We start from the raw sequence: 26,129 nt of genomic DNA on the forward strand, positions 1-26,129 counted from the left end.
CATCGCAACGCCGCGCCGCTCCCCCCGCCTCCGTTACTGAGACCAATTTCATTGCAGCCTTATTTTTCCTGCTCTTTTTTGGCGCAATTTATCACTTTAATCAGCTTGCATGGGGAGTGGAGGAGGGGGGCCAGAGAGGGAGGGAGGGACGACGGTGTGGAAGGGTGTGGGGGGGGGTGACACTCACGCAATCAGCATCATCCTCACATCCTAGTAGTGATGCATCTTTATTAGGCCCCCCCCCCCCGACGTCAGCCCAGGAGACAAGTCACCGCTATCGCTGTCAATTAGAAGGCCTCGGGAGGTGCGGGAGGGGGGGGGATACGGCTCGTTTCTCTTTATTAATTTCTCCAAATAACCATGCAGCACTCGGATGTATAGAAAAAAGCTCTCTCTTTATTAAAACGCACTGTCAGTGGCAAGGAGAATGTCATCAGGCCCCCCCCCCCCCCGATAAAACCCCCCTCAAATAAACAGAAAGAATGAGTAGCGCTCCACTTTATTCAACGCGGCGACAGTTATTACATTATCATTTCATCATGGCTTTTTGGCAATATATCAGCGGATACACACGTTATTTATTCATAGATGCATTTTTAAAAAGGCACACGAGATACAGCATCGCTAATCTCCACCGAGTCGACACAATCAAATATACATGAATACAATATCAGTGCGAGATGGGAGAGCGGCGCGTGGGCGTGTGGTGTGGATGGATTCAACTTTATTCATATGAAGAACAAGGACAGGGAACAAGGAGGAATGAGGAGGGTGGTGGAGGACGTTTACTCTGTCGCATTTCTTTTTATTTCTCCACAGAGATTTCTATTGGACTCGCCTGAAGTCTTTTCTGAGTGTGCGTTGCTTTCTGTGGCCTGAGCGAATCTCTGGTGTTGAGCGTGTGTGTGTGTGTGTGTGTGTGTGTGGTCCTGGCAGTATATCCTTGCTTTAAGGCAAGTGTCTATTTAATGAGGCTTTACTGCAAAAGGAGCTCCCTAGGACGTGCTCTGCATTTCAAACACTCTTCTGCAGCATGCGGACCACCAGCACACACACACACACACACACACACACACACACACACACGCAGCACGTGGCAGGTTTTGTGTGTGTGTGTGTGCGCCAGCGCTGCCTGGCCAAAGCATTGGTCGGTGGGTTTTTGTCAATGTGAGGCAACCTTTGTGATGCAGTGTGTGTCTCTCCTCCCGCTCTCACTGTCACACACTTTCTGCCTCTCGCCCTTTCTCCCCCCCCTCCATTCCACCCCTCCCCCCCCCGTCCGTCCGTCACCTCTCTGACCTCCTGTTCATGTATCTCACTGTTGATGCTACTCTGCCGGGCAGCCTCCCTCTCTCTCTCCCTCTCTCTCTTTCTCCCTCTCGCTCTGCGTTTCTGCTTTGCCGTTTTCCCTCTCGTCCGTAAAAAGGTCCAGATCTCTGAATAATACAGAACATCTGTGGAAAGAGAGGAGATTCCATGCAGTCGGACCCCGGCGGACAGGCACAGGTCGGGGAGGGAAGAATTTACACACAAAGGCCCAAAATCCCGAAGCAGCATTTAGAATGCAGACAATGGGAACGCGCTCTGTGCTCATCGGCTTTGGATGGAAGGGGGCCGGGAGGACGGGAGGACAGGAGGATGGGGGGGAGTGGGGGGGGGGGGGGGGGGGGGGGGGGGGGGGGGGGGGGGGAGCCTGTCATTGTGCGTCTGACAATACCAGCGCCTCAGTAAATATTATGAGCGGAGCTTCCAAAACAAAGACTCCCGTCCAGCCACTTTTCGCTTCCGGGGCGCTCTGATGAGCCAACGTGGCCCCCCGAGAGTGAAACCCAAGCCTGCAATCGGGACGATGTGGCGTCTCCCTGCGTGCGCCTCGGCCGCGCTTCGTTGTGTCTGGAGGAGAACGAGGTGTTTGGCCTCATTAGTGGCGCCGCCGCGTCGCTCATAATGAATGCTATCAGCCCCTAATGACAAGTATTGTTCTTGAGCACAACTAAATCACAGACTTCATCAGGGAGCATTTTAGAGAAGAGGTCTGCGACTCAAGCCCCATAGTTACACCCCCCCCCCCCCCCCTCCCCCCACCCACACAAAAATCAATCCCTCACTTAGACCAAAGCCACTGCTAGATGCCCGTTCCGCTATCGACCAGTGCAAGTGGGAGTTTGGGGAGGGCGGCTGACGGGAGAACGGGGGGCAGAGCACAATGAAGAGAAAGTGGAGAGGAATTGATTTCTTTGGTGATGGGGATTTAGCATCAGGCGCCAAGACAATTAGGAAAGTTTTCATCGAATGAAAACATGACTCCATATACATTTCTTTTCCTCTCTGTTTTGAGGCCACGTGTTAGCTGAAGGTGGCGATGGACCGGAGTAGCTGCAGAAGTTGCTTAAGAGTTGAGCGGATGATTCTTTCAGAGGTGATGAAAAAAAAGACACCGTGTCCATGTGGATTTGTGCATCTCTTCTAACCTTCAGCCCACAAACTCCGAGGCCTCCGGCAGATTTTTTTCCGCTTTCGAACACATGAATCGGACATAAAGTGGCTGCTCTCATTACTCGTATTAAATCCTGACACTTAAGATTATTAAGGATAACTGCAAGGAAAGCCAAACCATGGCAGTGAACCGGGTTACATTCCCCAAAAGCTTCCCGGGGGATTATTTAGAGATCATAGTTAATAGTATGAGACTTGCAATGACTTTTTGGAGCTAAATGTCTTCATGTTAATGTCGCTCACTCTACGGCTTTTGTTTCGTTTCGTTTTACGTAACAATCATCAGCAAAGGGGAAACGTTGGGCTTTTTACTATTTGCCTGAAGAAATTCCGCTGTCAAATAGTTGATGGCACTCGTCCCGAGAGGACGGCGCCTGAACCTCTTCACCTCAGCGGGGTATTCACTGATATTTCCCTAAAAGAATTCAATTGTGTCAGAGGTTCTAAATTTAAATCAGCTGCGTCCCGCTGGCGTTCGGGGGGCTGTCACATGTTTAATTTTCCAGGTGCGGCTTTAACATTGATTTGTAAATGCATTTTACTCAACTTAATTTCATCACTCCGCAGGCATCGACCTCAACTCTCGAGGGTGTCGGAATTGCTTTTCCATCACAAAATAGGCTGTTTGTGGTTGGCAGGAGCACCTGAACCGAGATGGGATTGGCCCGGGGGCGGGGGCGGGTACGGTACCTGTCGGGGTGGGGTGGGAGGGGGTCGAGGGCTGGTAACGAACATGGCGCAGACCCGGCGGGTTGGCGCAGCAGGCTGCAATCTAATCAGCGCCGCGCCTTATTTTCATCCAGACGTGGGCGGAGAATTAGATATTTAACGGCGGCGGCTTTATATCCCAATCACGCAGCTCAGGGTCGGCACCGTGGACACCTCGTTAAGTGGCTAGATGGGTCCAATCAGCCCGGCGCGGGTAGCTTGACGTCGGCGTCCGTGTGTGAGTGTGATCGAACGCGTTCCTCTTTCGGTGTGTCTGCGCGGGGCTCGTGTTTGGGGGCGTTTGATGTCTGTAGACTGGCACAAATTGGCAATCAGGTGAGGTTGGCATGGACGAGGGCCTCTCCTCACCGGGATCCTGACTCCAATTGCCCCCCCCCCCCCCCCCCCTTCTCCCCTCTCCCATCCCTCCCGTCTCCCTCGCGCCAAAATCGTTTTAACTTGACCCTGACAGGTGCTTCTGACAAAACCCATTACAGTCTCAATTACGCTGTATACCCCCACCCCTATTCCGCTCCTCTTCCTCTGCTTGTTTTTTTTTTTGCCCTCGCCATCCCTTTTCCCATTCGCTTCGTTGATGCCCCGTGACTGGCAGGGAGCTCTAAGCGCTTCCCTCCTGAGTCCATCGGCAGGCTGTCAGCGCGTCTGTATCTCAGTCCTCTTAATTAGCCTTGGTGGGACCAATTCTTTTGTCTTCATTAGGACGACTAGAGCAGGCGTGGAGAATGTAATAGAGGGACGACTGTCTGATGCACATGAGGGAAGAAGAGTTGTTTATTAATGCGAGAGATGAATTGTATTGTTCCTGGAGAAAGGTACTCAGAAGTGATGAGGAAGTTATTTTTTTCCTTGACCAAGGCACTTCTGTCAGGTTTATTTGGTTCAATCTCTCAAGTAATAGAAGGTAAATCAACATACTCCCCATTTGATTCAATGCATAGTTTGACATTTGGGGAAATGCGATTTTTTTTTGGCTGTCTTGCGAGGAGTTCCGTCTATATGCTAATTTAATCGTTTCGCATTTCCCCTTACGCTAACCATACAGGTATTGTACCTCTCAGCTAATATTGGAGAGAATGGTATGTCAGCGTTTGTCAAAATGAAATGGCATAACTATAATCTTTGAAACTGGAGCGGACTCCGACCAAAAGAAACATCCCTGCTGGGATCTGCCACAGTATGTGTGTGCTCATTTTACTTCAAGGTACCGGAACACCAAATGTTAATATTATCTAGATGTGGATTATCCTCTAACTTCATACATTCCCTTCACCTGTTCGTCACTTGCACTGGTTCTGCCAACCTGGGGGAGGAAAGGTGAGCAGGAGAGGTCGCGGCGATGCGTCGAAGGAGACAAGCGCGAGCAGCGAGTGATGAATCTCCGCCGCCGTCTGCAACACTCTCCGCTTCGTCGGCTCTCCCCCTCGTTTTCTGACCCAAATCTAATGCGACAAAACTTGTCTTCGCCACCCCCACCCACCGAAACACACACACACACACACACACACACACACCTTCTCCCACCTCCCCTCCATGCTGTGCGGAAGTTGTGCACGACCCCTTCTATTTTTAGCTCTTTGTCCTTGAGTTAAACATCCCTGAAAATTGCCATGATCCATAAAGGACTGGTTTGTCGTGCTTGAGGGGGAAAACACACACCCACTCGGGCCAACATTATCCTCCCTCCAGCCCCACCCCTCCCCTATGCCACCTAATGGTCTGTGTGTGTGTGTGTGTGTGTGTGAGAGAGCAACAAATCGTTACCAATTTCAAGTCTTTCGCCATTACTGGAGCGAATATTTTACTCATTAAAGAGGTGAAATGGAGGGAGCGTTAAATGAGTGTAACGCTGACAGATCAGGCTGTTCTTTTCTCTGAAACCCCCCCCCCCCTGCCCCCCACCTCTCGCCCCCCCGCCCATCACCAAACACACTCACCCTCGCCTCAGAAAGTTATCCACTGTAGCCAATTAGCATGACTGCTCTCTCCAGCGTTAGCCCCCCTTTCTCTCTCTCTCTCTTCCTCGTCTATCCCTTTACAGCCCCTCTTCCCATTCTCTCTTTTTCTCATTAGGGCCGCGTCGTAACACCGTGAATCATAATAGGTGCTCCGCACTGTGAAATGTCTTCAGCTTTGTCTCGTCTCGCCGATTGCAGCTGGGAAATGAGTAAACACACAGAAGCACAGAAACACACCCGCTGACGCTATCGGGGCCGTGCATTAATCTGTCGTGAAGCAGTTTTCTTCTGGTCCGCCTAAATAAATTCCTGTTGTTCGGGGATGAAGAGAGTCACCGTGTGGGTGGGCGATAATCTGCGGTTGATGGCGTGCAAGGCCGCGTACGACACACTGACGATAAACCAAATCCCCGCAAAGGAGTTTTGCAGCAGGGATGTAAAAGATGGATGAGGGGAAGAGATCGAGGAAGGTAACGGGTGAATGTGATGGAAGGTGGACAGATAGGAGGGAAAGAAGATGGATGGGTGGAGGCACGGATGGTGGTGGTGCTGGTAACTGAGTGCGGCAGTGGAAGGAGACGGCGGCGGCGAGGCGTATTCTAAGCCCTGATTGTAAATATGGGTGAGGGGGATTATCAGAGAGTGCCAGGCGGCTCTTTTGGGGCTTTGTTTCTCTGTGACACCGTGACGTCGGCTTTGTTTCCCTGACAGCAGACGCGCGTGTGTGTGTGTGTGTGTGTGTGTGTGTGTGTGTGTGCGGTGTGTGCGTAAGGCATCTGTTTCCTGCAGGAAAAGGTTAATTACATCTCTGCCGCCCGACCGGACGTGCCACGCATAATGGCATGCGCCTAATGAGACCTGCGTGTGTGTTTGTGGCTCGATGGGCAATCGTGAAAAGCCAGTTCCGTGGCAGCTGAATAGATCTGTTGGCCACTGTTTCAGGCTTTCAAAGGCTATTGTTGCAGTCGAGGAGACAGACGAGCACGCAGAGTCGCGCACTGCCACGCGGCTGGCAGCTAGAAGCGCACGGCGGTGGCATTTACGGAGCGACACTCCACTCCCACCGGGCGGGACATTAATGGATGGGCCCGCGTCATTGTGTGTGTGAGTGTATTTTTTAATTACTTGTCTCCCTATTGATGAGACTGAGATGCTATGGCATCAGAGGAGGGATGTCTCGTAAAGCCCTGTTGCTCATCCTGACCCCTTGACTCCTATCTTCACACTTCAGCTAAGCCGCTGATTGGACAGCTGCTCTGCTTTCAATCGGGCCCAGCTCAGGCGTGAAAGCCAAGATGAGGCTCCCGGCCCTCCAGTGTGACTTTGGAAAAAAACTGTACACTTCTTCTTCTTGGCTGAAGTTACTGCAAAGTCTAACAAAAGCAACTAGGTGGGGAGATGATTTGGGGGGAGAAATGGGGGGACCTGATACAGTCCACTGGCGAGAAATGGATCAAACGGTGCCAAGGGAAAATTCGAGCGCAGGTAGCACGGTTAAGGGCACTGAGCTTGAGTTAATAGGGGTTTGGTTTCTTAAAGAATATGGCTTGAGACAGCATTGTTGAGTTTATAAAGCTCAAAAAGTAGCAAAACATGTCAATCCTGAAACCTATGTGACAGAAACCTTTCTCTGTTATAAACGATAAAAAGCTTGTACCCCGATGAGGCGCCCTAACAATCCCTGTTAAAGTATCTTAATGCATACAACCCAGGGCTGTACATTGCAGTCTGTTAAAGGATAATACCCTGATGAAGGTGAGGACAGCAGCGCTGTCACACCTTTGTCTCCTGATCCCTCCATCGGTCACCCTCTTCCTCCTCCTTCTCCTCCTCCACTTTTTCCCTTTTCTTCTTTCCCAGTCCACGGTAAAAGCTGTTCAGGCCACAGAAGCAGGCGCAGGTGAAGGGCATGGCCTGTCAGACGCCGCAGCGGATCCACAAAGACCTGCAGAAGGAAGAGGGATTGGGGGGAGAAGAGAGGATTGTAGTTGTTAGGACGGTGCCGCCGTCATTTGGAAAATCTGCCAGGACATCATACACACGTCACGAGTCTTTTAAACACAAAATGGATATCTGGTATCAAAGGAAAAGGAAGGCATTGAGGCGAAGTGAGTTCCTGATTTCACAGAACTCTATGATGAAAAGATTCTGCCTCATCCGGCTGTGTTTGAATCACTTGCGGTTCGCCGAAAGGACTGTCCTAAAGTGAAAGGTCTGTTGAAGTGTGCATGCAGTTTCCATGTCATGCTGTGCAGTGGCTGCTGCCTGCCTCCCAGCACAGTGGTGCTATACATTTTTAGCACTGATGCCGTTATTGTGCAGCACAAATTATTCCAGAAGTATTGACACACGCAGGAACGGGTTGTTAAATCTCTGCTCGGAGGATGGCCTCGAGCTGAAAAATGTTTGCAATGAGATTTTAATAAAACATGAAGCTGTGAAAACATTAAAGAACCCATCGTATGCCCATTTTACCACAGGTGGATATGGTTCCTTGGGTTCTTATTGAAATGTCTGTAACATGCTTTGGTCAAAATACTCCAAGGATCATTTAAAACAGCACTCTTTTTACCCTGTCTAAAACAGCCCTCCACAGAGTGACCTGTTTTGAGTGCCTGTTCCTTTAAATGTTAATGAGCCAGCTACCCTCAGTCGACCCCTCATAGCTACTTGGTCGTGAACGTACCCTCAATTGACCCCTTATGGCTACGTAGTCAGGAAACTACCCTCAGTCGATCCCTTATGGCTACGTGGTCAGGAACGTACCCTCAGTCGACCCCTCATGGCTTCATGGTCGGGAACGTACCCTCAGTCGACCCCTCATGGCTTCATGTTCGGGAACGTACCCTCAGTCGACCCCTCATAGCTACTTGGTCGTGAACGTACCCTCAATTGACCCCTTATGGCTACGTAGTCAGGAAACTACCCTCAGTCGATCCCTTATGGCTACGTGGTCAGGAACGTACCCTCAGTCAACCCCTCATTTCATGTTCGGGAACGTACCCTCAGTCGACCCCTCATGGCTTCATGGTCGGGAACGTACCCTCAGTCGACCCCTAATGGCTTCATTGTTGGGAACGTACCCTCAGTCGACCCCTCATGGCTTCATGGTCGGGAACGTACCCTCAGTCGACCCCTTAATGGCTTCATTGTTGGGAACGTACCCTCAGTCGACCCCTCATGGTTTTATGGTCGGGATCATTACCTCACTCGACCCCTCATGGCTTCATGGTCGGGATCGTAACCTCACTCGACCCCCTCATGGCTTCATGGTCGGGAACGTACCCTCAGTTGAACCCTTATGGCCACGTGGTCAGGAACGTACTCCCAAGCTACCACATGGCTCCCACTCTCAATTGCCTGTGATGTATCATCATCATTTTGATCAACTGCCGCTCTACAGTTGGAAAACCGATTGAATCTACTAAATATATAGCGGACAGCTGTCAAAAATCATCAAGGCTCCGTGAGTGTTTATGTGCGTCTGTGTCTTTGACGTTTTTTTGCAGCGCCATCAGCAAAAAAACCCCCCACTCAATGCAGAGAAAGTTACTGCAGTCAAGTGGATCGGTCGGTCAACACACACCGCAGACTTGCACATGCAATGCGGTAAAGACTGGCCTGGTGGTCTATTGAGCACTGTCACTCACAGGGAAGGGCTGAAACACTGCCATTACTCTCCTTCTCACATTTCTCTTCCCATTGTGCTTGAACTACTCTCTCTACTCTCTTCCTCCTTCTCTTGCTCACACAGACTCTCAGCCCGAAGTAGTCTTGAGGCTGACCGAACCCCTAATGTTAGCGCTTTTCTCCAGCGTGGCAAGCTGACTGCCAATTTGCGAAGGAGCACAGAGATTAGGACACGCAAGGTGAAACTGAGAGCTTCATTAAATACCAACCTGAGTCAGCAGCATCAGCAGCTCTGGCTGGAGGGTGTAACGTGTGTGTGTGTGTGGGTGTGCGTATGTATGTGTTTTTGTTTCGTAATGCAAGTGGAGAGAATGGGTGACAACAAGCACAGACCCAAAAAGTGTGTCCCTGTGTCTCTGTGTGTGGCTTTAGGGATTGATATGAGCTTCAACCTGTCTCTTATGGGAGCAATTAGCTGAGCAAGACTCCGAGTTGCCTGCAAGCGGAGAGACAGGCCTCAGGCTATGCCTGTGTGTGTGTGTGTGTGTGTGTCTGTGTGTGTGTAAATACATCTATTAAACCTCGATACGCTCTTCTCTAATCCCTCTTCTGTCATTCCGGATATTCATCTTATCCCCGTCTGCAGATCTCCCACTCTGTACCCAATGGCTTTAGACCCTATGTGACATGCCAGAGAAAATCACATAGGAATAGAAAGCCATAAAACACAGCAGTGAGCCAGTCGAGCCGACAGCAGTGGTACACTTTTTCCAGGTGTGTGCGTCGCTCCCGCCCCGCGCCTTTAACACCCTTGGCTTGTCTGACAGCTTAACAAAGCCGCGTAGAGGATTTACAACAGTGCTGAAGATACACTTGTCTCCCGCGCTCTGTTCTCTCCTGATCCGCAAATTCTCGCCCCGCCGCCCCCTTTATTGCCTCTTTTCTTTCCTTCGTTCTCCATTCCGGAGAGTTGTTGGCATCTTGTTTTGGTGGGTGTGTAATTACTGGGGGTTCTTTTACAGGCAAGCACAGATATGAAACAGATAAAAAAAAAAAAAAAAAAACTCTGAATTATTTAATTGGCCCAAAAAATCCCCCCCAAAAACGGATGAGTCAGCATCGGCTGAGTGGAGGAAGGAGGCGAGGCGCCCACTTGCGTCCACAAATAAACACAAATGAAAAGAGTCTCTGATTGCAGCCCTGCACCGTCCAGAAATGAGACTTCTGTAGTGGAATCCAAATTTGCTTTGGTCTAATATTTGTTTGTTTTTCATCATGTTGACCAAGGAAAAAATCAATTGTAATTATTCAACTCCGATAAAAATTCCATAGTAAAGGATTCATTTCAAGGTGATGTTCCCAAGGACCTCCTCCTTTGAATAATTGGTTGGCTTCTTCCGATGCATCAAGCTGCAATTTGAACAAGAATAAAATGACGTCCATCCATCAATAAATTGATTCACACCCTTTAGCAACCGGAGAGGTGTATAAGCTGTATGACTTCATAAAGGGAACTGGTGCATAGCTGGAGGCTGCGCCTGGTTCCTCCCTATGATAGTTGCTCAACGGCACATGAAAAAAAATCCACTGACTTTTAAGTACCTTTTGCAACCCAGAAGGTCTCCCATTGGGCAAAAGCACTAGCATTTATCTTAACCCCGTCTCCCACCCCTCAGTTACAGGCATGTCTTTGACAATAAGTCTTGGGGGAAACGAGGTATCCGGGGTATCGACAGATGAAGTTGTAATCCCACTGGACAACACGTGACATTTTAGGCCCGTTGCTCTTCCTCGAGATGCTTGGTTGGGAGCCAACAGCCCTCTGCTGTCAAATAATATCCACATTGTAAACACACACAATGTTTAGTGGTGTAGTCAAATGTGAGGAATTTTAATTGAAATCCCTGTTGGATTTAACTGGGGGACATCCCCACAAATATTCTGTTATACTTGGGGGGGTGGTTACCGGAAACAAATAAATATGATATATCGTCCTGCAAGCTTCATCATTTACGTACAGATGGGAGAGTGGTATCAACCTTTTAATCCAACTCTCAGAAAGAAAGCAATCTCCCCAAAAAGTCCAACTTCTGTTAAGATCATAGGCCAAAAACACACCTCAGAGGTTGCTAGTAACCAAACGTTTTCTCTGCATCTGGTATACGAACATTTGACACAACGGACGGGGATCCCTACTTTTTAAGAGGCTGCTCGAGCAACAGGCACGAGGGCTGGAAGGACATGCTGAGATTAGGAGAAGTAAGATAGAAGGAAGCAGGGTTTAAGAATAAAATGGGGCGGGAACTCAGAGAAAGTTCAAGGATTAATATCAAAGTTGTCCATTGTTGTTTTACTCCTTCGTTTTCCCGACCTTGTTCACGTTTTTGTGCCTGTGAGCTGATTTGTGTCTTATCGAGATCCTCTGTGGAAACAGACGATGTGGTTCATTTGTTTTCGCCTTGTTTGAACAGCGAGGGCAATTGTCGTTTGCGCCGAGCGATGCGGCAACGCACGTGTGCGCACAGCCGAACTGTGTGTGCGTGCGCAGGGACACAGAGGGGCTCAGCGTTGTGCCTTTTGAGTTTGACTGACAATATCCTAAATAATGATCCCGACGGTCAACAGCCCATAGACGTTCCACAAAAAGCTTATTAAACTTTATCCATTATTTATACCGGGCCAGACAGACGCACACAAACACAAGCACACACACACACACACACACACACACACACAAAGCAGAAACACTCTATGTGAGCGGGATTCGTGCTAACAGGTGCCGACTTCTACTGATAATACAAGTAGGAAACAAAACGTCCTTACTCGTGTGTAAGAGCAGTTTTACTCATATTTCCAATCCTAAATCCTAAAGCTCTCGTTTGCATCTGGATTTTGTATCTTACGTCATTAAATATTAAAGAAGAACATTATAATCTGCAAAATTCACACTTTTTGCCTGCTTTTAAAAAGCAGTGAAATGTTTGTATAAATGGTATAAATGTTAAATGGATTTGGTTTTACTTACAATCCTGCAAGTTTGATCTGCGTGGCCACAAGTGGTTTCCCTCATTGGACGGAGTGAGACACCGATGGTCTCCAGCTCTTCATTCCCTGTCTCCGTGCCTTCGTACCCGACCTCCGCTCTCTCTCTTTACCACCCCGTGGATGTAAAAACCGCCAGTTCGTCCCGGATTCCTGCACATTTTCCTGGGGTCCCGCACAAAGACTTCACCTGTATCCGAAGCATTCTTGTCTCCCCCCTTTTTTTTTTACCCCCCTCCCCCTTTCTACCTGCAACTCCCAAATCTCTCTGTTTCCCTCTCGGTGTCCCTGGCTCCCTTGTCCCACACAAAATGCCCTCTGTCCTGTTCTCAGGTGAAAACTCCCACCCGAGATAACCGAGAGGGCTGGAAAAAAAAAAAAAAAAACGCAACCAGGAACCGTTTCTCCAAAACAAAGACGGCAACGGTGGGTGGGATGAGAAGGGAGGGAAAGATGGATGTCGAAAGAGAGATAAAGGAAAGAGCGGAGAAAGTCAGGGGGGAACTGATAAGGTGATAAAGGAGGTAAAGCAGGAACTGTGGACAGCGATTGAATGACATCCTGTCAGGCTTAGGTATTTGAATACTGCGTGTGCGCTTGAGTGTGTGTGTGTGTCGGTTCAGGTACACTGTAGTGCGTTGGGAGTCTCAGTGTGTCCTTACGCCTAACTGTCTCCCAGTCCCAGTGAACAAAGACCTTATTGACTCAGTAGCACACAGGAGCTTTCTATCTTCCCCACAAGCCAGTGCTTTGTGCTTGTCCCCTTCAACACACACACACACACACACACACACATTTTCAAATTCCCCAAACACACACACACACAAAAATACACCTACACCACCACTCCACCTGCAACTAAATATATCTGCCATCTCGCTCTACTCAACATCCATACGTGCTTTTTGTCAAGCGCAATGCAACAAATAAACCCGGGACGGTCTCTTGATGAAGGAAAGGCACCACGACGGGATTCTTTGGTTCCATGTTGATGGCAAACTTCTGAAGATGTGATGATGCTCGTTCGGGGTGCGGGGATCAGGACTCGAGGTCTTCTGAGGGATTCCCCTGATAACACTACATCTAAAACAACAAATCTGGGTAAAACTTGGCAGGGGAACTAGATATATCATGCGCTTGGATCGAGGTGAATTATCATATGTTCAAAGATGTATTTTTTTGGCAAGAATCCTTAGGGATTAATAAAATATTCACAGAAACAGTATAGAAAATGAATAAAGGTGCTTATGTCAGGCTTGAATATTTAGATTTATGCCAATCGACTAATTGATTAATCCAGCATTACGGAGTACCTGGATCTCGGATGGGGGGTGGGAGAAGCTTGCTGCAGCTCCTGCACAGCTGCTTGGAATATCTCCCACAAGTTTGCAACTTGATGAATTAGGAATTTACCATCATAAAACGCAGTATAAAGTGTGTGTAAGAACACACTGGCGCTGTTGTGAAGCCTCGACGAAGCCGCGGCGATTTCCAGAGCTCCTCTAAGAAGTTATGAGCGCGTTGAATAATAATGCTGCGAGGTATTCGCTGGTGACCGAGGGCTGAGTGACACACAGACTCACAGTATGTGTGTGTGTGTGCGTGTGTGTGTGTGAGAGCAGAAATGTTTCTGGCCTTAGCTGGTTGGACAGCTTACCTGAAACTGAGAAGCGGAATGAAACTTATATACCGCGTACGGGGAACGAAGACAGAAAGGTCACCCGGATCTCAGAGAAGGAGAAGGGAGAGAGATGGGAGGTAGAGACAGAAGACCTCAATAGCTGGAGTCAGAAAAGGATTATGTTCAACGAAGAAAGCTGTGGTTTTGAGAAGCACCCGTCCCACATAAGCTTTGGCTGCACGTAGACGAAAGAAGTTGGACTGTGGAGTTCAGCAGTAGACCTGCTTCTCTGCCCGCGCGGAGAGAAGGAATGATCACAGGCCGCTAACTTGCTGAGGTGTCAGAACTTAGAACCAACACTCCAAAAGAAGCGCAGGGAAAGGAAGAGGCAGATAAGAGAGAGAGGGAGGGAGAGGGACGTCCTGTCCAAAATATGCTCCTGTGGGCCGCTCACAGTGCAGACGCCGCGGGAGAGGAGATGGGCAGAGGACGAACAAAAACAGGAACGACGGATAGAAAGTCAGGCCAGAAAAAAGGATTAGCGATCAAAGAGGGCCGCCGCCCATCCTGAATGCCCCCCTACACACACACACGCACACACACACACACACATTCACACATTCATAGAGGGAGAGAAGGGGGGAGATTAGAGTTTTTCCATGGGGTTAATCATTTACCTTCCCCTTTGCCAGCAGCAATTTGGCTGTGAGAACCGGCGCCTTTTATGCATAAATCCATTTGTATTAGCTGCAGTAAATGTTAAAAGGGCAAAGAATCACGCCCCTACACACACACATACACACGCACACACACACACACACACACACACACTCACATATTGATTGATTACGGTGCCGTGATGAGAAAGTTTAAATTTTGTTTCAAATTGGTTTCACAGCCCTTTCTTTAGACCGGGAGACGTGCTTCGGGAAGCAGACATTAAAAAACACAACGCGACATTTCTGTCCCCATCCGGCAGAAAACAGCCCCCACTCAGCCTCCGTCCCTCACACTCTCGATGAGCCGCTGATGAACACAACGGGCTGGGGGTGCCAATTAGGCCGCCGAACCACGAGGCCCCAAATCTCTGGCACGCCTCCGCTTCACGGAGATGGACGGACGGGAAAGGCAGGAGGAGGAAGAGGAGGAAAAGAAAAACTTATTCTCCGGAAATTATCCTTCCTCGAGCCTTCAGAGAGACACCAGCGAGCGCACACACGCAGACGCGCGCGCTCACACAACTCCCCCCTTCAGAGGCTTGACCTCCACTAGCTGATCTCGCTCCTCGGCTTCCCGTCGCCCTCCCACCGGCTGACCTGATTGGCTAATGACGGCTCATTTATCTTGATGCAGCACCTGCGGTGTCTACAAGGTGCACGTGTGTGAGCGTGCCGAAAAGAGACACACACACACACACACACATGCTGTACTCACCTCCGCTAGACTAGTTGTGTGTATCCAGCTCTGCCCTTTGCTGCAACAGCGTGCACACATTGGTTCACCTCTAGGGAAATGAAGGAGAGGGGGAGGTGGAGGATGGAGGTGAGGAGGAAGAGGAAGGAGACAATGATAAAGCAGGAAGAATGTGAGAGGAGGAGGGCGGGGGGCAGGGAGAGAGAAGAGTAATGGGAAGGGGGAAAAATAGACCAAAAAAAAACAGAAAATGAAGAAGGATGATACGAGGTTGATCAAAAGAAATGAAATAGACAAAAGGGGAAGATACCAAGAGAGGATGGAATGGAAGTGAGAGTTCAAATGGAGGGGAACTCACTCACCGCTAACAGTTCTTTAATTACCGCCGCTAGAAACATTGCCGCTGTGTGATCACCGCATATGTGTGTGTGTGTGTGTGGAGGGGGGGGGTCTGATCTGTGGTTCACTCGGCAGCGATTAATTACAGAGGAGGCTGAATAAGTGAGGCAAACCAAAACAACAAGCCCAGCAATTCGATGTGCTGTATACAGTAATCCCAGCATCCATGGATTACCAATATCACATCAAATCTCAAACACGATCACCTTCACTTTCTGCTTTTTGATTAAGATCTACTCAATAGGGTTGCTAACGTAGCAATTAATTGGAAGTAGGCAGTATACTTTTACAGTAATCAGTTCAGCTGTTTTCTTTTTCCTGGCGCGTCATGTTCAACGGTCCCAACGCACCACAAAGCCGGGCAGGTAACCGTTGAAAGCAGCATGGACGCCGGTGGAAAATGTGACGGGTGTTACGGCACCTCTGTTCCGTATCCAGCACTTAACATCTCCAACGAACCTGGTGCCGACCAATTAGAAATGAATTTCTGAACCTTGTTTGGAATGCGATGCATGAAATTTGTGGCTGAGAAGACAAAAGGTTGCTGCAGTTTCAATGTGCGTCAGGGCCATGAACTGAATTTACAACTTAGTTTTTGTCATCTTGGACTACAACTATCATTGTCTTTTTAGCTACAGCAACTGTATATAAATGAAAGCACACTTGTATCGGATCGGTACTTGGTATGAGCCTGTACCTAAAGACAAGAAGACATGTGCGGTGGATATTATATTTATCCTCCAATTCCACACATGTCATCAATTGGAATAACTGACCTCAGTTGGACCAATTCTTGATCATTTTACCAAATTATGTGCGTGTGCGTTATGTGCATTGCCATTTCTGGTAGTGGGAGCAGCCTGTCAATCATAGCAAGCCCGCTCTAAAGCAAACGCCAATTTTTCTTTCTATTCGACCATAATTTACTAAATGAACATAATGCAACCTCGAGGAGGACTTGGGTCCACTTCTAGCCGATCTTACATCGTTTTGAAAATAGAGGTGTCGCCCCCTGCTGGTCAGCAGCGTGCAGTTTCTATGGTCCGAGGTTAGAACGGAAGGTGACTCGCCTCAATTAAACTGCTTCATTGCTATTTGCACCAGTGGCAATTGCCGTCTTAAAATATGCGAGAACATCACTATTTTGATGAAAAACTAACTTATGTCCAGTGCTACGAAATCAAAACAACATTTCTAATGAATCAGTTTTCAATAGATTTGAATAAGGTGACTGAATTCGCTTCCTTGAAAGATCTGGGTCACTGTTTAAAAAAAGTGCCAATTACAGTCTCCTGGGCGCAATTTCACACCCAACCTCCTCGCACTGGTCTCGGTAACTGCCTCGTTCTACCCTCACCTTTGACATTAGAGCGGGAAGTGATTATTTTGTGCGACCACAAGAGGTTTATTGTCAGCAAAACGTGCACACGGCTTGTGTGTGCAGTTTAGGTGGTAGAAACTCATTCCTACAACATTGGCACATTAATATGTCTAAAATGGAACCAATGGCAAACATTTCTTACTTTATCCCCCGTTCCTGCAAATTCCTCCACTCATTTGTCATCTTCTCCCTCCGCAGATTATTTTATTTTATTGATCAAATCACCTCACATGTTACGCCTCCCTCATCCTTCTCCCTTTCCCCCGTCCTCCGTGACTGCGGTGAAGGGTTTTGCATGTATTATTCCTCCTTTTGTTCTTCCCTGTTGGCTCATTGTCAAATAAAAAGAGAGGAAGAGGGCGGTTAGCGGGGGAGACGGAGGGGGGAGAGGAGGTAAAGGACGAGCGGGTCCCCGATGTGACGTCCGTCTTGTCTGTAGGTAGATATCGGAGGCTTCGCCCGCACCCTGCAAATCCCCTCTACCCCCCCCCCCCTCACACTTACCCCCACTTCCCCCTTTGTGCGCCCCTTATCTTTTATTTCCTCTCTCAAGCCAGGTGCTGCTTATCCAGCCTACCGCACCCCCCCCCCCCCCCCACACCTCGCCCAATCCAGCTTTATCTCTCCCCCTGCCACCGCAAAAAACTCACACTTAGACACACAAACACACACATATTCATTCTACCTGCTGCCCCTCTCCACACCCCCCACCCGCCACCTCCAGCCCCCTCCCCCGAACCTTTCCATATATCCATCTTTCAATCCCTCTGCTGGAGGCAGCTGGCTACCCGTGACCTATCCTATCGCTGCTCTGGAGTCAGGCGGGCAGACAGACAGGCCGGGGGGGGCACGGGGGGGGGGCTCATGGACTCTGAGATCTGTATCTTCACTCCAGTCTCGAGGGGCTTAATCCGGCTGCTTGTCTGCGGCGCAGCCAACTATAGCGCCGCAGCCGATATACACAAATCCATGCAGCTCAAACACCCCAACGAAGAGTCCCGTTTCTATAGAGCCGGCACTTTAAACCCCTTCTGTGTTTATTGTACATCATCATTATGCGCAAGATGCATGGTTCTTTTTAAACCCCCCCCCAAAACACGGGACGCCTCCCCAAGTCCACCATCCAGGCCAAAGTGTTGGTGGGGGTTTCAGCGTTCAGCTCTTTTCATACTTTATATTTTCCCTCCTTAGAATTCTGCTGCTAAATTTGCATCTTTGAACTTGAATACATTATTTATTTTTCAGAGTGTTAGTGTGGCTGCTGGCTGCGTGTGTGTGTGTGGGGGGGGGGGGGGGGGGGCTGACAAGGCTGACTGAGCCAAGCTCCCCATCCTGATTTAGAATTAGATCTATTTCTGTTCAACCTCCAACCCCGCCGGGAAATATTTAAATCTGCCATGGAATGTGTGCATAAGAGAGAGAGAGAGAGAGGAAGGAAAGCAGATTACAAATAAAAAAAGTAGATGACTCAAACACGTACTTATCTATACATATTTATATCTAGATTCATGTTGTCCCGTTTGGGAATTTGCATTTGGTGCAGCTCTGGCAGCGCTGTTGTCTATTCGCAGGCCAATTAAGTAACTGAAGTTGAATCAAACGGAATGAGAAAAGAGGGCGATAGAAAAAGATGGATGGGAAAAGACGAACAAAAACCAAAGCCGGGGAGTGTTTGCGGGCTCCATGTGAACTAGTAGGGGAGCGAGACTCACTGCGATTCGTAAGCAGGGCACGTACGGACCGAGCTGAACCCTTCTGGCTACACAAACACACACACACACACACACACACACACACACACACACACTCTAGATCACACCCGCAGTCTGGACAAGCCCGAGCCACATTGTCACATCCTTGTCCAACCTGGAGCTGTTCAAAATGTCACCGCCGGCCGCGTTGACCCCTGTTAACAACACGCACACACACACACAAACACACACAAACACACGACCCGACAGTTGGAGTCACGATGGCATGCCCAAACTGTGACGGGCTTTGGAACCCAAACTAAAAACAGAAAAAAAAGAGAACAAAAGTGTGTTTTAGCCGATAAGAAGGTGACACGCACTCACCTCGGACCGGGACCCGGCGCTCCGCTGCAGCTGCACTCCGGAGGACACGCGCACACGTGAGTGCGCAAGGTGTGTGTGCGTGAGGACAATGGGACTGAACTGGATGGAGCTGAGCAGCGGTAGTAGTAGTGGGAGGAGGAGGGAGGAGGAGGAGGAGGAGGAGGAGGAGGGAGATGTGGTTGGCCCAGGAGGTGGTGGAGAGGAGAGAGAGAGAGGGAGGGAAAAAAAGAGACCTAGTGAATAATGAAATACAGTAGAAGAAGAAAAGAAGAAGAAAATGTGAAGCGGAGACCCTTCTTGTTCCGTGTGTGTGTGCGTGCGTGCGCGTGCGCGTGTGTGTGTGTGTGTGTGTGTGTGCGTGCGGCTCTGGAGGGTCTCTTGGTTGCCACCAGAGACTTGGCGTCCTGCCCTCGGAGCAGAAAAGTGAGCGGCTTCCACGTCTCCTCTCAGTGTGGATCAGCCAGCCTGCAGCATTACAACACAACCTCCTGTCTTCCCGTCTCAGGCGCTCCTCGATCCTCCTCCTCCTCCTCGTCCTCTTCATCGCTCTCTCGCTCTCTCTCTCTCTCTCTCCGGGGAAATACCTCTGCCACCAATCTCTTCAAAGGTCTCTCACACAGTCGAGCATCTCTCTCTCTCTCTCGCTCTTCTGCTCCTTTTCACTTTCTTCCAGTTTCGTCTCGCTCTGGGAGAACAATGTCTTGCCTTGTCACATCATTTTTTGTTGATAATTGAGCCCCAACAGCTTGACGCGGACAAAGTGAAGAGCATGACGCTGCTTTAGAAGATCACACTTGACTTTAGAGATGAAAACGAACAGAAGCAAAGTGACGTTTAAGATAACACTAAGAACACTGAAGTGCGTCTGGTGTGTCCTAAGTCTTATTTCTTTGTGACACTGAGTTCCATTGTGACCCAAAAGCCATTACAAACAACAACGACACGTTCCTCCATTGTTTATTTTGACTAAATCCCACAATTACTGCAAACTCATCAGGGTAATTAGAAGTTTTTCATCGATGACTGACAATAGTCCAATAAAAGCGTTGTTTACTCATTGTTCAAACGGGTTTACCAAAAAGACTAAATGATGTCGTGCATCATTTAGTCTTTTTTTAAATGTAAATTTACATCTTAGACTAAGATATTGGAGAGGGCCGAAACATGAAGTTGGTTTGGTCTTTTCACGGGATTAAATGAGAACTCACACCAGCCGTACCCTTTAAAAATGACACAAAACATCAGCAAAGAAGGAGGTTCACACACACACACACACACACATACACTCCGGCATTCACTCACAATCACACACGCATACGCACACCCTGAGCTCCCAGTGTATGCATGCGCATAATGGTGTGTGTGAAGTGCCGTACAGCCTCGATCCTCCGGCTCAGCCACGAAGAAGCCAAACTCCACATCCAATTATTTGCTTCTCAAAGGCAGACAGATGGAGCGAGGGGGGAGAAAACAGAGAGCGTGGTGGAGAGAAGCAGAGTCAAAGAGAGAGAGAGAGGATCTTTGAGGGATCGCATAAGGGGGTATTAATTAGAATAGAAAATAGAAAAACGGAGAGAGGAGATTCCAGTCCGGAGAGCAGTTTTGCAATCAGAGAAGAAAAGAATCCCAAACGGAGCCTGTGGACACTCAGCCGAGGGAGAGAGAGGGAGACGGAGATGAAAAGCCAAATGAAAAAATGGCAAAAGGAGCAGAGCTGCTGAAGTTGTTTGATAAGCTGCCTGTCGTGTTCTATATTATGTTCTAGATTATTTTTCTTCTATGGTTTTGGGTCAACTTACCCTTCCTGAGGCTCTCACTCTCTGTTTCTTCTCCCGGTCCACCTTCACCTTCACCTTTTCTTCTCCTCCTCTTCCTCCCCTCTCCTTCTGCCCTCCGCTGTCCCGGGGTATTCCATCAAAGTCGAGTCGGGCTCAAGGCGTGAGGAGGAGCCGCCGCGCTCCAGACGCACTCTCCAGCTTCTCGCCTTCTTCTCCTCTTCAACTTTTCTCTGTTTCCTCCTCCTTCTCTTTCTCACTTTGGTCGGCCAGAGCGTTAGTTGGTCTTTTTCTCCTGTGAAACAGAGGAGCGGTGATGGCGTGGTGATGGCGTGGTGATGGCGTGGGGATGAGAACAAGGAGGGACAAAGACTGACAGACGGCAAAGAAAACAAAAAAAAGGTGGGAAAAGAGCAAGCGTAGGTAGATGGAGCGACGGGGAGACGCAGCTGCAACGGGTAGTGACACATAGCGGAGGTGTGCGTTGCTGCGTGTGTGCAAGTGTGTCAAAGCGCGGGGGGGGGGGGGGGGGGGCGTCCTTCCAACCGGCACACCACCAACGAAGAAGAGGTGGAGGAGGAGTGGATGGACGGATGGATGGAGGGAGCGATACGGCGAGCGAGCCCCCTCCTCCGTTACACACACACACACACACACACACACGTATTTGCATAGCTCATTATCATTCAGTGCATCTCGCCAGCACACGCATGGCCGACCCACTCAGAGCCGAACCCCGACTGAATCCTAATGGAGGAGAAAGAGGGAGGAGGATGAGGGAGAGGAGGAGGAGGAGGGTGTATTGGGCGAGCAGGTGTCCCCTCTACGTCTATTGTCCCCTGTCGGTGTGTGTCTGTGTGTGTCTGTGTGTGTGTGTGTGTGTTCGGCTCCTTCCAGCACGTCTTCATGCTCACAAACACAAACTTTTTTTCTTGCGGTAAAGCAAGGCGAGGCGAGGCAATTTCATTTGTGTAGAAGATTTCAACAACAAGGCAATTCAACGTGCTTCACATAAAACCATCGAAAACATCCAAACATGAAGCAGGGAGATTTAAAATCAGAGCATGAAAGAAAATCAGCCAATAAACAGATAATAAGGACGCAAAAAAAAATGGAAATAGAATAAAATGCACAGTGCAGTTCCGAAAAGCAGATCTATGAGATTATTGTCGCCGTGATTAATGCGATAACAGGGTTGCTAGTTCAACATCTTCCACCAGGTGGAATTCTGCCTCCAAGATGGTCACAGGTGTGTGCTTTTGTGTTTAAAAAGTACAATTAAACAAACGTGTCTAAAATACACGCTTTCTAAAGTGATTACTCGTTAATTCATGAGTTAATTAGGCATCTGGGTCAGTTGCAATGTGCGCAGGGCGGCAGGCAACGGCAACTCCTGGAGATGCAGACGAGCTCCAGGGACGTAGGAGAGAACCCAAGCTGTTGCTGGATAGTTGATAGTTGAGCTCACCTCCTCACACAGAACCGGTTCTGGAACCAGAATCTTGGAGTGGTTTTGGGCTCTTTTGCTCAGAGTGAACGCAGCAAACCCAGTACTCGGCCTTCTCGGAGTATTCTCTGTAGTGTTGAACCCGGATGCCCCTGATGAAAAGAGGATGGAGGTCACGGAGGTGATCTTTGACCTTTGGTTTCCAACGGAACAGGACTATTAGGCTCCTGGTCCTGGCATGTGTTTGACATCCCATCCACGTCTCCCCGTGCGGAACGCCCGCAGACAACGATTAGAAACATGTTTGTGACACGTCAAAGAGCACAAGCTTGATCTGGAAGAGAATGTGTTTCCCTCCAAAAGCAATTTACAGAGCCCTCTCGAGCGTTGGTATAAACAATCTACGTCCGCTCCACCGTTATCAATGTAGAGAACAATCAAATCAACTCATTTTGCTCCATGGGTCCACTTTAATGAGATTACAGAGCTGGCAGGCAAGCATCAATTAGGCAGGATTAATCCATTTTGGTGCCAAAATGTACTCTCTAAGGCCAACGGCTGTAAGAATGGCTAAGCTGTTAATGGTTATAATCGACCTACAGCTGTTCACCTTTTCTTGACAAACCGCCTTACTGAGTTAGCAACTTTTTCACCTCTTTGCTCGGCCGTGTGAAGAAACTCCCAGTGGCTTGCTTAGCGCTATTTGTACGCGCACTCCCGGCGCTCCTGTGACAACCAGTAACAACTAAAGGCATCTGCAAGTAATTTGCCATTCACTGTAAGGCTTCGAGTGCGCTGATGAGATTCCTCATGGCGTTGGACCCCGCCGCAGAGAGTAAAGTCATGAAGCAAAATTGGATTAACTCCACGTTCATTCCATTATTGTTGCACTAAATTGCCAGTGATTTAATCCATGCAAGGAAAAGTGGTAATCTATGTACATGTTATTTGAATCAGGGTTTAGTTGTTGTGTTGTTACTTACAGTGACCCCTATTTTATGCTGCTGCTGCAACAATAATGTTTGCTCACACAGGCAATTCATCCATTACATGAAAACAACTTCCCTTTGAAGTCTCCAATATAATGAGCCATGAAGGTCACATCCAAGCGATAAGACACCATCTACCTGACAGATACAAGATACGGCACGAAGGTATTTTTTTTCCTAAACTGTTGTTTTTTCATGATTACTTTCACACAGACGGCAATATTTGCCACATTATTGCTAGAGTGAGGTTTCCTTTTATATTGCAACACAAACAAATCCGATCACGTTGTATCTTCACTATGTTGCACAACGGAGCGGACGCTGTGTGGTGTGAACCAAGGCGACAAACTTTATTACTCCTCCCAACCGTGACAGTGGCCACGTCAACTCCTCACGTTATTACTGTTCTCCTCACACAGTGTAAAGCTCACCAATGGCAACTCACATTGCGTAAAAAAGGGCCTGATCGAATCCCTTAGAAATAGTGTCCCATTGTAGTCAAAAGCCAAATTTATGAGGGACACAGATTCCCAGTTTAGAGAAAACATTATTGATGCGAACTGTTAATAACTAATTGTTTGGTACCCGGGGCACTTTTGCAGAAATAACACGAATAAACATGAATTAATAGACGTCGATGGGACCCCTGTACCCTGTCGCAGACTGTGAGTGGAGTATTGCTGTTTTAGACCTTCAGTAATATTATAGAGCTGGAGAGTTTCCTCACATACAGCATGGATACTTGTTAAGCGTCGGCGAGGAGGATCTCCTGAGGTCGTTTTACTGTTTCATAGAATATGTATATCACACTCCCCCACTTTTCTTTTTTTGCCTAGAGGGAGAATTGAGCTCTCGCTGCCAGGATTTTAAACCTGGGCGTGAATGCAGTGAGGCCCATTCTCCTACTCATGTGGAGGTGTTCATCGTGCCTCATAGTGGCGTTTCAACGGTTCCCAAGCATATGAGACACACTGGTTCAGTGCTCACAATGGGAAGAGAACAGAAAACAGAAAACAAGGCCGTCTGTTCTGGATTAAATGTTCTACTTTCGTTGACCACGAAGCGCTATTTGTTCCTCTTTTTCTCACCTGTCCCTTCCTCTCATTTTGTTTGTTTCACTTATTTGTGATTTGCCGCCATCTCTCTAATCTGTCTGCGCCGTTGAAGATATTATCCTGCCTGGAATGCAAAGACTTGATTGGTTCTATTGGCCGAGTGACATCACATGGGATGGCTAGACTCAAACGCCATTGGTCTGTGCCTAAAGCCACAAACCGCAAAGGCAACCACAGTCGGGCCGGTCAAAAGGTGCCCCATCAGGGTTCCAATCACCACCGCGCGTTTTAGCTTTAGATCCGGTTCCGGATTCAGACCACAGTCTGCCAGTTGGGGACCTCTGATGTAGCCGTTACGAAGCCCACTGAGATTACAATAGTTAAACAGAGCTGTGTGAATATGCTCTAATGTGTCCAGTGCAAACATGCATTCATTTTTTATTTGTTTTTCAGTGTCTTAAACCAATTCAGCACAAATAGCAGAGTAGCTTAGTAAGCTGCGCTTTCAACCAACTCTTCGATTGACTTTAATTGATCTCAAGTGACGCTGTGTGAAAAGTGAGAAGATCTTGTGGGTGAAACCAAGTCGATCTCGACTTGAAGTTGTTTTGTTCCAAAGCCGTTTTTTACTTGTAGAAGTCGATAATTGGGACTTGAGATGAGCGAAGAAATAGAATAGAAATGGTTTTTGCTGTTATTTTCATCCTCCTCTCTTCCATCCATTTGCCTTTTCCTTTTCCTCTCCCGTGGTCTCTTTTGCCGCGATACCCCACAGGTGTCGTTTTGAGACTCATCTTGTCCGACTAAATCTGCGGCCCGGGTCAAGGACACAAGCCCGCCGCCACCTTAACTGTTGCTATCTCTCCCCATCTGACACCTTAGTGACACCCAGGGTGGCCATCAGCGTCGCCGTCACCGACGTCTCCCTTTCCATCACGCTTTCAGTGGCGGTCGTCTTAACTTCCTGCCGGCACGTCGCATCGGCGGCGAAGATATGAGAACTGTCAAGTGCGACACCGTAGGCGGGGGGGGGGGGCATGTAATGCCCAGGCGTGTGCTATTTCCTTAGTGCACGGCCTGCAATTCATTTTATAAATGTCAGACGAAGCCTGCTGTCTAACACGGACCCCCACAAGCCCCCCTCCCCCCTTCCTCCTCCCCCACCCTCCCACTTCCACACACACACATACAGCATGATGGGTAATATTCTTATGAGAAATCATTTTGATTGGCTTCCTCTGCCCTTTCCATTGTCTGAGCGACAGGGAGGGGAAGAATATCAATGATACTTGTGTGTGTTTGTGTGTGTGTGTGTGTGTGTGTGTGTGTGTCTGTGCACAAAATACAAACATATATGTCGGCGCGTGTTTGTATCTGTTGAAGGTTTATGTAAGAAGAGGTTAGAAATGCAATAAACCTGTCACATGGAGAATGCTGCTGTCATGGCGTCAACCTGATCACAGCGTCACACACATACACACACACACACACACACACACACACACACATGCACACGCACACACATCAACCCTTTTATAAGAAGAGAGAAAGGATTACCAGGCGATATTGAGCATCTTAAGTCCTCCTGACTCCCATGTCATGCTGTTGGAGTACCAGCAGCGTGTGTGTGTGTGTGTGTGTGTGTGTGTGTGTGTGTGTGTGTGTGGGGAGACAATGTCAGAGTGGCTGCTGAAGAGGCAGCTTGCTTCCCCATTTCTCGCGGTGCCACAGGTTATTTCACGGCCCTCGTTTGTACGTGAGCGTGTATGAGAGGCCTCCCTCTCAGAGTCATTTGCCATGCCGTGGATAAACGATTGTGTGTAAGTGAGCGTGTGTTTGTTTGCGTGTGTGTGTGTGTGTGCGTGCATATGTTCGTACCGTAGCCGAGGCCCTGATGGGTCCCTAGACACTGAGGATAAGTTACCCTCTGCCCTGGTTTCCATGGCAGCTCCCGGCTTTATTAGACTCTCACTTTAGCCCCCACAAACACACGCACACACACACACACACACACACACACGCACACGCGCACAGCTCATTGTACACTGACAGGGCTACATTGCCACCCCACCCCGAGGCGCTCGCATTTTGGAGCAGTTAAGCAACTTGTCAGGAATGAGAG

General features: G+C 48.7%; 1 long non-coding RNA gene across 1 annotated transcript; it reads right to left on the reverse strand.

Moving 5' to 3' along the window:
- Window positions 1–483: 483 nt before the first annotated feature.
- Window positions 484–21,036, reverse strand: LOC120835526 (uncharacterized). Its single transcript, XR_013453157.1, has 3 exons — window positions 20,541–21,036; window positions 18,742–20,378; window positions 484–7,125 (listed from the first exon to the last, which is right to left on the reverse strand). It is a non-coding gene; the product is annotated as an uncharacterized LOC120835526 (long non-coding RNA).
- Window positions 21,037–26,129: the final 5,093 nt, after the last annotated feature.

The sequence above is a fragment of the Gasterosteus aculeatus genome, chromosome 17 (genome assembly GCF_964276395.1).
Source record: "Gasterosteus aculeatus chromosome 17, fGasAcu3.hap1.1, whole genome shotgun sequence".
NCBI lineage: Eukaryota > Metazoa > Chordata > Actinopteri > Perciformes > Gasterosteidae > Gasterosteus > Gasterosteus aculeatus.